Source organism: Vanessa atalanta, chromosome 12, assembly GCF_905147765.1.
Source record: "Vanessa atalanta chromosome 12, ilVanAtal1.2, whole genome shotgun sequence".
In the NCBI taxonomy this organism is placed as follows: Eukaryota; Metazoa; Arthropoda; class Insecta; order Lepidoptera; family Nymphalidae; genus Vanessa; species Vanessa atalanta.
This window is the reverse complement of record NC_061882.1, coordinates 4803538-4817183: the sequence shown is the minus strand read 5'-3', so window position 1 is coordinate 4817183 and position 13646 is coordinate 4803538. Positions and strand designations below refer to the sequence as shown.

General features: G+C 29.7%; 1 protein-coding gene across 1 annotated transcript in view; it reads left to right on the top strand.

The window, feature by feature from the left end:
- Positions 1 to 1783: 1783 nt before the first annotated feature.
- Positions 1784 to 13646, top strand: part of LOC125067686 (cell adhesion molecule 1-like) — a 37994-nt gene continuing 26131 nt past the window's right edge. Inside the window, exon 1 of the mRNA XM_047676405.1 lies at positions 1784 to 1895. The gene's annotated coding sequence lies outside the window, so the exon portion shown is untranslated. The remainder of the gene's footprint in view (positions 1896 to 13646) is intronic.

Genomic DNA, 13646 nt, shown 5'->3' with positions numbered 1-13646 from the left:
TCACAAAACTAATAACCGCGTAGGTAATTATATCAATGTATGTACACAAACAGGTATGATTACGATCAAGATAGGCATTAAAACTAAATTATGTTTAAATAAATATTTGCTGAACATTAAAATATTTTATACAAACTTTATTTTACGAATACAGGAATTAATAAATCAACAATTTATAATTTAAAAATTAAATTATTTGATAATAATTATATAGAAATTTGCTTTTATTTTGTTCCATTTCTATACTATTTTCTATACTGTTACGATTGCTTTACAAATTCAAATAGTAATTGTTGTTAGAGCTTGCTTGATTATTTCTGGTATAGTTCTTTTGTGCCCAATGTGTAGTAGGATGTTTTAATAAATTCTTTGAATTAAAACTATTAGTTTTCCATGGGTAAATCATTTGTCTCGTTCGATATAACACTATTATACCTAATAAAATACGTACAGTAGTGCCTCGTTATGGTATTTCGTTACAGAAACTATGTAATTGAGTTTTCTCTCTTTCATTATTTCCGTAACATGATTCAGTCACTTATTAAGAAGATGTCTTTCGTTAGAAGGCATATGAGTACTTGTAGTGTCATTATTTGAGAAATTTGAAAATTGTAATATCTATTATATCTAACAACTCGCATCACTGCAACTAAAACTAGATTCAATTTAAAAATACTATTCTTAAAAATTTAAACATCAAACGGAAATGATTAAGATTTAAAATATAATAAGTATGATATTTAGTCTTCTGAAATTTTCTTTTGATTTTTAAATTTGTTGTTATTTTATCATTATTACGCCCGATAACGCCCATACATCGTATTGGGCGTAATAAGCTTATTTTGAGTAGTTGACAAAAGCAATTTTAAGTACCCAAACAAGAGTCAAACAGCATTAGAATGGTTGCAAGACGTGAATTTTAACCGAATATTTTGAGTTCAAAACCAGGGCAAGCACCACTTACTAATGTGCTTAATTTGTATTTATAATTCGTCTCGCGCTCGCTGGTGAGGGAAAACATCGCGAGGACACCTACAAATGGTGGGAGAGAATCCACGTGTACCCATCGTATTGAAGCAGCGTAGTAGAGTAAGCTCCATGCCTTTTCATCAAAACGGAGATAAAGAATTTGCCATTTTGAATTTGTAAAATTTTGAATTTAGAGTACTAAGCAAAATATTCCTAATAAATTTTTTTGCAAATCATGTGCACATTTTAGTAAATACATTCCATACGTATACGGCGTTAATTAATATAACTTTAACGTCACGAGTAAGTTTTCGACCTTCAACAATTTTATTTGCTGCCGGTATTTCAGGTAAGTTGCGAGGTAACGATGCTAATTAGAAAGTGCATTTTTATTTTTCATTTAAAAAATTGCGCTTGTCAAAAGGTGCTTTCGTTTCCTTTGCGCATTCAGGTGTCTCCAACGTTGCTACGCCTGCTACCTATATACAATGACATGTCGTACACTGGTAACATTTAATTAATTTATTTAAATTTTTAATTTAAAAAAAAAATTAAGACATTAAAATTTTCTTAATTTGAAACGCACAATTTAATGTAACAGTCACTTATATATTGTAAAAACGATATCGCTTTTAACAATATGGAAAATAAATATTTCCCGAAAAAATTATATAAACTTGATATCCGTTATATTTGCAAATTATAGCGCCTGTAAATACAATTTACATTAGACAGTAACGCAGCAGTGTACGCTAACATAGTTGACGAGTACGTCATTCGGCTCCCAGCTATCCCGATCGGACTCAGTACCACGCAGCCTCTTGTTGAGGTAACCCGATTCTTGTGTAAACGGAACGCTGTGATTAGGGCACGAGTGGAGTGCAGTGGAAGTGCGTGTTTAATACTATAGTGTGGTGTGTAAAAATGTAAGTATTTTTGAATTTATTAAATTATTTTTTAAAGTTTTATGAATCATTTATTTTCAGTTTATTTACTTATACCGATATTTAAATTAAAAATAGAACACTTTAAAATTAATATAAAATAATATAGAGTTAAATAAATATATTGAACTAAATATGTAAATTAATTTGTTACATAATTGTTGTTAAAAATATTGTTATAAAATAATGTTTTTAATGAAAATGAATTAAAATGACAGAATAATATACTAAAAATATATTTTTTAAATTATTATTTTATTTATCCTAATTTATTTTACTTCTTGTATTTTTAACTAAACACGCAATCAATTCTTTTTATTTTTTATAAATGCGATTCAGATTTGAATTATAATTAAAAAAAATATATAATATTTGTAATTGCCGTGAAAACTATTTAATAATTTTTAATCATGTTAAACAATTTCAATGACTGGACAAGCGGTATTCTTGATTGTCTATGGAGTTGGAATTCTAAAAGCAGAAATAAAAGAATTGTTTAAAAAATATACGCTGAAGTACCATGGATATCGTCATGCATATGTTGCTGCATTTCCAATATAAATTTAAAGAAAATGAATACAGCTAAGTATTTTTTTCTATTAGTAAGCGTTAAATTTTTATTTTATTTATATTGCATTAAAACGATGATTTATTTGTCCCATGAACTGTAATAAAAAGAGAATTATCCCATATAAATAACATTAAAAAATAATTTTGGAACGTTCATTTTAATCAAAATGTCGATTTTCCGAATCAGAGATTTATACAAAAATGTAGTTAATTAAATACAATTTAGAATACACTGCAACCACTCAAAATTATGTTAAGTAAATAATATGTATGTATAATCCTACACTTAACTCAATCTGTATATTATATATAGTATAATATCAGTCAGCAAATGTTCCATGGCTGGGATAATTTACCATTTGAGGAGAAGGTTAGTACTAATTCCACGACGCTCCTTTATGCGGATTGATAGAGACACATGTGGCAGAATTTCATTAAAATTATACACACGCAGATTTTCTCGCGATATGTTCCTTCACTGCCGAGCACGAGATGAATTATAAACACAAATTAAGCGCATGGAGATTCAGTGTGGCCTACCTGGGTTTGAGCTCTTAATGATTGATTAAGGTGCACGCGTTTTAAGCACTCGGCCTTTTCGCCTAAATTAAATATATAAATATACTAATTATCTCCCACAACTTCGTCCTTGTATTATTTTTAGTTATAAGAATTGGATATAAAAAAACGGTAGATTTTTCCTTCCTTGGGGTTCAAGCTTACTTCATACGAAATTTCATCAAATTCAGTTTAGTTTTTTGGCCATGACAGACACAGACTTATTTTCGCATTTATAATATTAGTATAGATTAAAAAAAACACTGAATTACGTGTAGGTGTAATAATTTTATAATTTGATCACAAAATCTCTGGCCGTTTAAAAATCTAGCAACAGCCGAGTTGAATAATATTTATGTTTTTTTTTTTGTGTCGCTACTGATGTGGGTTACCCAATTAGCTAGAAGGACAGTCTTGTTAAGAGCTCTTAAGCAAAACTGTATATTAACATTTTGTAATTGCACTATTAACACTTAGAAAAGCTGCGATTTTTTTATGGTTAATTATTAAATAACTTGAAAAGCTCAAAATGGTTAATTAATTTTAAGAATTTTTTACAGTATTTTGTTTGTTTTTTTTTTTAGATTCCTCAAAAAACATTAACTATCAAAATATCATTTCATGTCTTGTCATATATTATATCAGCTTTTTATTTATTTTTTCTATATATCTTAATTTTTTGTATATAAATATTTGATAAAAAAACCATTTTGTCTGTATTTTCAAATATATATTTTTTCAGTTTTCTTACAATCAAACAAAAATAAAACTGATTAATCAATTAAAATTAATAAATTAATATTAAATATTTATATTATAAATGTATATTTATCTACTTTATTATTTATAACTAAGCACATTGATAAAATACTAAAGCTTAATAATTGACAAAGTGACATAATAAAAAAAAACAAAAACAAAACAGAAAAATATATCAATTAAAAATACAATAAAATAATGAAATAAACATAAAAATAAAAAATAACGTTAAAATCTGTTACCTACGTAAAATTTAAACATCAATTCCAAAATTATTATTATTAAATTCAAAAATCGAATAGAATGTTATAAATATATAACCGACACATATTAGCATATAAAATATTAGCCAATCAGCTTTGTGCAGCAATCATAATGATTACATACATGCTTGCCCATCATTTGTCAATATTGTATTTATAATACAACAGTTGAACTGGATGTGTGGTAACCAATCAAGATATCATATTGTTATAAATTTATAGTTATGTATCCGAGTCAATGTTATGAGCTTGGTCCGATCAATTTTAGAGCTATCTGTGGTATGTAATCAAGAGTACAGCGATGTTGTTACCTAGAATGCTTACATAATATAACGCTACGAGTAAATTTTCTTAATACATAGAATTACATCGTTGCAAAATATATCTATATAATTATTACTTAAAAAAATTTAATCAAATTAAACAAGTAAATAAAACTAAAATAATATTATCAAAACTGAACTGAAAATTAGTGGTATCAATATATTTATAACGTTAAAAACTTTAATAAGGTTATATAAATGGTTTGTTTGAAAGTAAAACGCTGAATTTTATTTCACGGTGTTTGCCCAACCTGACCTGGTTTTTAAGAATAAGAAGAAAAAAAAAAATATAGAGTTCAAAGTATAATGACAAGGAGATCTGTTTAATTAAATGTATAAGAATTGTTGAGAATCAATTCATTTATATAATTAGCGAAACTCGTTTGCTGGTAAGAATCGTCGTTGTTATAGATGTTTTATAATTTAGTCCAAATCACTTTGACAAATCATTTGGTCTTAAAATGTAAGTGAAGTGCCTTGCTAAATAGTACTAAGATATATCGCGAGAGTAGTTGGAATATGTAAGTGCCAAAAATAAAAAGAAATGATATTTAATAAAGTTTTTACACTGGAAAAGTAATGTAGGTTACCTAATTACTGTCCTGCCAGAGTTAAGCGTTCTTTGAAGCATAACTTAACTATGGCGCCTAATTGGCCCAATTACGTCTGCAGGCACCTAATTTTCGTTTAGAAAAGTGCAGGCCATATTTAATTGTCAAATTACATAGAAAGGTTTGTTTAAAATGTTATGTTTTGTACGAAATAATGATGCCTGTTAACCTTTTTAGCACTGTGGTCCAGATGTTAAAGCAATTAAAAAAAATATCTCTGATTAAGTTCTCGTAGTTTGTTGTATACTATGACTGTGGAAAATGGTTTTGTTTTGATATTTTACTAGACTAGTGGTAATACAAAAGTGTCATGCAATTAATGCCACGACATTTCAATGAAAGATTGTCTAAGTAAATCTTATCGAAAATTTATTCAAATATTGAACCCAAATTAATTTAATGTCTCAAACTATCTTGCATTACCTTTTTATATTATTTAATATCTGAATGAGCCGAGATGGCCCATTAGTTAGAACGCGTGCATCTTAACCGATGATTTCGGGTTCAAGCCCAGGCAGGCACCACTGAATTTACATGTGCTTAATTTGTGTTTATAATTTATCTCGTGCTCGGCGGTGAAGGAAAACATCGTGAGGAAACCTGCATGTTTTCAATTTCAACGAAATTTTGCCACATGTATATTCCACCAACCCGCATTGGAGCAGCGTGGTGGAATATGCTCCAAACCTTCTCCTCAAAGGGAGAGGAGGCCTTAGCCCAGAGGTGGGAAATTTACGGGTTGCTAGTGTAAAAAAAATGTAATGTATAATATCTGATGAAAATAATTACATATTTCGATGATTTCAAACTGAAAATTTAATTTACAAAACTGCGTTTCAAACTTGATATACGTAAGACAAGTGCTATGAATGCGACGAGAAATTAAACACACTTTAAAAATAATGAGCATTGTAGCAAACAGCACGTTTCAGATAGCATTCTCCTGGAAATACAAAACATCCCGTCTAGACAATGGTTGTAAAGAAAAATAGAATTTATGAACATATTTCATACATTTTATGTAAACTATGACGTAAAAGCAACGCTTGTTACTTCTTTAATCCGTGTTAATGAAACGAGATATCACGATGTAGACTATATTCATAAGTAATTTTGAAACAAATTATAAATTCATTTATCAAAACAAAACCAAGAGGAAATCATTCGATATTTAAAATTGTAATTATTCAAATATTTTGTAATAGTTTTTGTTTCATAAATAAAACTGTGCTTACATTAAAAATAATTATTTCCGTCTCCATATATATTAATGAAACAATTATACATCTTGCAATGCCAGTTTCAATGGATGGAGGTAAATACTTCATATTAAACCGGCTACTTTTTCGTCTGCCTTTTTAAAATGTAACCAGCTTAAATAACCTGTTAAAATAGTTATCTACTTTTCTTGCTTCAATTCATATGTAATATGAATATATTATAATAATATATAAATATAGAAAAGATATACTAGTATGTTTCACGTATTTAAAAGCATGCAATTATTTGAAATACGTAAGAGTAACCACGAACAAAAGAAAGCTAATGATAGTTGTGATGAATTCATGCCTGGTTTAACAGCCACGTAGCTAAAGTTTCAAACAATACCCTAAGCCCGTATGTATGGCTAGACTTTACTAATACTAAACTACAATAAATAAGTTAAGCTTGCTTTAGATACACGCCAGAAGAGATTCCATTTAATGGTTTTAGATCCATATTCTAGAGATGAACATCAAATGTTACTTCAAGTTCGAAATTAATATCGATAAAGTTCGTGACATTTATATTGCTTAAGTTTGACGAATTAATGATATTGGTCCGAGGACTCTCTTATCCTGACTTATAATTTTATTAATATTATCTGGTAATAAATTATTTTCTATTCTACTTTTACAAACTAATTAATTTCAATAAAAAGGGATCGAGATGTCACAATAGGTCATTTGAATTTTAACCGATGATTGCGGTTACAAAACCAGGTAAGTACAACTGAGTTCGTACTTAATTTGTGTTTATGTTTCATCTGGTACTTGCAGTAAAGGAAAATATTGTAAGGAAACTACAAATCTATAACATGTTTATCCGTCTATCCGTATTAAAGAAGCGTGGTGGAATAAAACCAAACAATCTTCTCTCTTATTATCTGATTTACAGGCTGTTACGTTTAGTTTATACTCGGAGTTATTTTTAATTTTTTTTTTTATGGCATTGGTTAGCGGTCGAGCATATGGGCCACCTGATGGTAAGTGGTCACCACCGCCCATAGACAAAGGCGCTGTAAGAAATATTAACCATTCCTTAAATCACCTATGCGCCACCAACCTTGGGAACTAAGACGTTATGTCCCTTGTGCCTGTGATTACACTGGCACACTTACCTTTCTAACCGGAACACAACAATACAGTGTACTGTTATTTGGCGGTAGAATATCTGATGAGTGGGTACCTACCCAGACGGGCTTGCACAAAGCCCTACCACCAAGTAATGATATAATAATTATGATTAGAACGAGATTAAATCCTAAAATATAGTTTAAATGTAGCTTGAAAGTAATGTCCGACGCATTTTTTATGTATACATTAAAGTAAGACGAATGTAAAGCTGCCAAAAACATCGAATGAACGCTCGGTCGCTGCACGAAATACGGCATACATTGGCATAGATAAACTTGTCTACATGTTCGGGTAACGCCTTAACAATGCACTGTTTTTCGCGACCACCTTAACATTGAGCATAAAAACAGAAATTATCACAAATTTATCCAATATTTTGTGTAAACCAAATAAACGCAATTTGACACCATAAATTAATCTGTATCTGAGAAATAATATACATAAATGAGCTTGTTTATATTACGTGCACATTAAATAAATAATAATGAAAACGAATTGTTTTTATTTTTGTAAATACATAAATTAAAATAGAGAGACTTTTATCGCAGCTATTATTCAGCTTACATGTATTTAACATTTATTGTACCGCTAAATACAATTATGTATTATTGTACGAACATAATATATTAGTACCCAAGTGGTACATTTAAGTAATATTCAATTTTTAATTTTACTATGAAGCATTAAGCTCGCCTATCGATTATACGTCGGAAATAAACAGCTATGAAATATAAGATATGAGAGGAGAAGGTTTGATCATTTAATTCCGAAAGTGTTAATTATAATAATATAATATATAAATTCGTTATTTTCAGAATTAATTTTAGCACGCAGACGTTCTTTGTCAGTTTTTTTTTTTTTTAACTTTAATCGTGGTTAAATATATAACAATACCAAGTAAAACTTAGTTTTTTGGAATCCTGTGGAATACATAGTGACATTAAAAAAACACTTACCCTTTGTAGTCCAGGTAAGAGGAACCACAGATTTCTGTTCGTTCCTTGTATATAAATAGATTACATCTCACAATTTGTAGTAAAATCATTTATGTGTTTACGAATTTCATTCTCAAATATATGTTAAAAGTGACAGTCAGCAATTTTATTACTTTAAGTATAAAGAATATTTTGATTGATTTGTATTTCGGGCTATATATTAATTGCGTAAATAGTAATCATAAATATATATAATATTCGCATTTATGTTGGTTGCATGACCAAGAAGTGATGCTACATCATAAGTATCGGCTTATATATACTTATTAGAGGGCCTAATGAGTGGTTTTTCTATGGTCTATTAATAGATTTACTCATACATTGAAGAAATAAGCCAAACTGTTTCTTCTCATAACTCAATTTATTAAAATGACCAAATAAATGTTTTAGTGCGAGTACTGTTACCATTTAATACTGACGTACCGTTGCACTCGTTTTATTTAATTAAAATTGATGTCTTAGGGTATTATTTCCACGATTTTGTTTTGTTATCTCAGTAAAACAAATGAGTTCCCTTAGTTTGTTGAAAAGTCAATTGAATTTTATAACGATAAATAAATCAAATAACGATAACTAATAACATATATAATGTTCCCAAGAGTATTGGCTCTAATAGTATTATTATAGGCGATATTGTTAACTGTATCGTTCTCGAAATAATAAAAGCTATTAGGATTTCTGGGCAGCAGCCCAAGATAAAAGAGGTGGAGGTTTCATATTCCTATATTTCGAAAAGCAATAAAAACCGTAGATACTAAAAATGACTTTACCATAATTTAGGATTTATTGTAAGATAAATTTTAGTTGTGAAAACAATTACTCAATAATGTCATCCATCCCATATTTGTTATTACTAAACATAACAGCCTTAGTCGAATATTTTTTTTTTTGTGTGTTGAATTTTATATATTTATATATATTAAACTAGCTGAACCTGCGGCTTTACCCGCGCTAAATTTATAAAACACGATCTCACAACCCCCATTTTACCCCCTTAGGGATTTTTGCATTAGCAGCCTGTAAATGTCCCACTGCTGGGATAAAGGCCTCCTCTCCCTTTGAGGAGAAGGTTTGGAGCATATTCCACCACGCTGCTCCAATGCGGGTTGGCGGAATACACATGTGGCAGAATTTCGTTGAAATTAGACACATGCAGGTTTCCTCACGATGTTTTCCTTCACCGCCGAGCACGAGATGAATTATAAACACAAATTAAGCACATGAAATTTCAGTGGTGCCTGCCTGGGTTTGAACCCGAAATCATCGGTTAAGATACACGCGTTCTAACCACTGGGCCATCTCGGCCCTTAGGGATGGAGTTTCGTAAAAAGCGGATATCTACACCCTATGAGGAGCCTACCTGCCAAATTTCAAGCTTATAGATGTTATAGTTTCTGAGATCTCGTGATTATGATATGCCTTTATGTATATAACTATAACTTCAAAATATAAATTATAAATGACGATTTAGCTTTATTAAAAAAAAAAGGTAAACAATATTTTCGAAAATAAGTTTAATTTTTTCCACGAGATTACTATCACGAGAGGTAACAGTTCCACATTCCCAATGCTCTTAGAAGGGCCCTTCTGTTAATGAAAGCAGTTGAGGCGTACCCTTAAACCGTGCCGTTTCGAGTTTACAAATGAACTCTGCCTCCGTTACCCCTCAAAACGTTGATTGATGATTGTTTATTAAGTTTTTTGGGGCAAAAGTAAGCTGGAGTCGATTATGTTTGAGAGCGGCCTTTGAAGAAATTTGCTGGTCATTTAATACAAACGTCACTTACATACTCGTATATCCATGTTTTTATATGTTGGTAAGTACTCGATAATATAGCTTTCAGAAATATAAATGTATTGTTAAGTACATTTATATCTTTTTTTCTTTTGACTTAAATTATACATATAATGTATAAAACACTTAAAGCCCGTCTGGGTAGGTACCACCCACTCATCGGATATTCTACCGCCAAACAGCAGTACTCAGTATTGTTGTGTTCCGGTTTGAAGGGTGAGTAGTCCAGGGCTACTACAGGCACAATAGCGTTGTTAGGAATGTTTAATATTTCTTACCATTAGTGCCATTGTCTATGGGCGACGATTGTCTAGTAACCATTTACCATCAGATGGCCCACTTCTTCGTCCGCCAACCTATATCATAAAACAACATTACAGTAGTAGAAAAATTAACTAAATTTCCACCTTCATGTTCAAGTAGTTCATTAATATATTAAACGAGAGTGCTTGCTATTCCTTGAAGATTTTGCGTTAACATGACTTTCAAGAAAGTGAAACAAAGGTAAAGGCATACATATTAATATATTCTACACTAGCTAACCATTCCGACTTTGTATAAGCAAAATTAAGGTATTATACACAGACACCGTTTTATTTGCCAAATCTGGTCAAAAGCCTGTTCTTCTCCTCTGGAGAAGGTTTCAAAGTTATTCTTTTACGTTACACGAATATCTATGTTATAATATTCACTTTTTACTTTATGGCCATCCAGAAGAAGTTAAATAAATAAAAGTGAAAACAAAATTAATATCCATTGCTTAGTTTAGGTAAAATAATTTTAAAAAGTCTGTAACGTAATAACATTTTTTTTTATTTATATTAAAACCTATCTAAATATGCTTATTTATTACATACATAACCTTTTTAAATAGATAAAATTAAATCATACTAGAATAAAAAAATATTAAAAAAAATTTAATTGTTTCACTTAACATCATAAAATATTAATTTTTATTTTAACATAATTGCTCAAATGAAAGTTTCTTAAAAGAGTCGGTAAAGCGTGAATATTACAAAGATATATATTTTAAGGTTCCATTGAAACTCTAGAACTTCATCTTATGAAGTTTGAACCACTCGCTCGGGATGTCGTAAATTGCTATTTAAAATCTTTCGAATACTCCTATCACTTATACTGGAATATAACTTGATCAATTATTTCAAAAGCGTTTCAATGATTTCATAGCATTTATATAGATCTAGCTTTTGCTAGTGACTTTGCCGACCGTTTTTGTTAAAAGATCTCGCGTTCTACCAATAATAAAATTGATGATGTAATGATTATTATACTAATCCAAAAAATTATGTGACAGTCAAAGCTTTATTGCATTTGTGTAGGATATAGAAATAATAACAGGTCAAACACAAAAAAAAAATATAGTCTGTCTTTATACACAAATCACCATCGAAAGTATCGATGCGTTTTTTCGGCTTACAGTGCTTTTGCGATGTGTGGTACGTCAAAAGGGCTCTCCTTTTGACGTACCGCAGCCAGGAATACCTTACTCTGCCTTACATCTTACGATTGGTTCGAGAGCGAGACTATTACTTCTAACTAACTATTCCTCCTCTAACCCAATCTATTAGCCACGAGTAAGTAATACACAATTAAAAAGAGCACCTATCAAAAAGTGGATTAAAATTTCATTAATTTTCCATCTTCGGTCCACAGCAAAATGTTATAAATAATGATTGTAGTTATCCATACTAAATTAATATTTAAAATTCATCCAGTATTCATTGGTAAAATAAAATATCGTATATCAAGAATCAGACTCGTTTAGCTGCCAACTCACAGAGTAGTTTCAACTACAGCATTACCTATATAAAAAATGTTTTAGTTGAAGTTATAGCTTGTAAACATATGGAACATACATTTAATATATCGCTCAATAACGTATATTATATGAATCGCTTATGAGACTTAACTTTTTTGTGAGGCAAAGAATATTGCGCATCGGAACGCAAGCAATAAACATTGCAAAGAGGGATCAAAGTATCGGACAAAGGGGCAAATATCAGGTCACTGTTTTCATTAGGCACCCGAAATTGAGCAGGCATTTATTGACAAAAATTTGAAGCTTGTATGTGACTCTGAAGGCTATACATGTAAGTGATATTCATCGATAACGTTTAAGTATTCAGAATTTCGTTTCTTGTAGATTTTTTACAATACAATGTCATTTCATTATTTTTACGCGAAAATTAATATAATCCGATTAATTTAAAATGAACACAAAGTATTTTTGCTTCGTCTTGTTATCGTATTATATTTAATTTATTCATTATTAATATTAAAGGAAAATAAACGACAGAAATTGAATAAAGTAAAACGTTTCAATTACATCAATTGAACGCCAGTTATTGTTGAAACTTGAATGTTTGCGAACAATATGAAAAACTCCAAGAGCATTATAACGGTGAGTGAAATACGCCAATTTACAAACAATGGTCTGGTGAATTTTGCTGTTTTGGGTTTTCCAAATAGAAATGAAATAGCCAGAGCTCTTTGTAGCATTTTTGTATTTGAATAATTTAATAACTAAATTTTGTTGAATAAAACACAAGGGGATATTCGTTAGTCACTTGTTTTTAGTTTCTTATTTCAAAAATTTAATTTATTTTTAATCATTGTAATGGGTCTGATTTTTGGTTTAGTACAAATAGCATTGTAAAATACCCAAAATTAAAAAAAAAACTGTATAATTGTGTGTGTGTGCATATATGTATGTGTAAAGGTACGTAGATAATCTATTTAATCTTTTTCGGCACTTTTATAGTACGATGGAACAGAAAGCTGAAGTGATTATCATTTATTTATTATCAGGAAAATTCTAGCAAACCCGAGCAGCTCAATATCCGCGATTGTTTAATTGTGTCAGTGCACTAACGACTAACTAAGTTAACATCGTAATTTGATTACTCGACTAAGTGTTTATTAATTCAATTTAGTTCTACACGTATCCGATGCCTAATGAGAATAATAATTTAATATTTGCACTTACGTTCAATAATTCATTTCCTGTAGAATGAGCAATCAATCCGTACCATATAAAAAAGTAAATTGTATATAATGGCATTAAATGAGAATGTTCACACTATTAATTATTTTAATCAGCATCGAATCGAATTTATTTCAGACCTTCTCAAAAAACATTACAGAGAAGTTATTAAATATAAAGCAATCGCCTGTTCGAAATGTAAAATATACCAAAAAAGAAACGGAAATAAACTGCGAAGCTACTCTACCTAACAAATACATTTTTATCATTTACTATATAATCTAATTCATTTATTAATCGTGGAAAATAAAGAAAAACTCCACGCTTTTTATATTTTAAAATTAAATAATATAATTTTCAAACATAATTAGAATTTGAAATCAATAAGCATTAAGTTAAAAATATTAGCGATATGTTTTTGTTATGTTTTTATTATAACTATAATGAAGTTATATTATT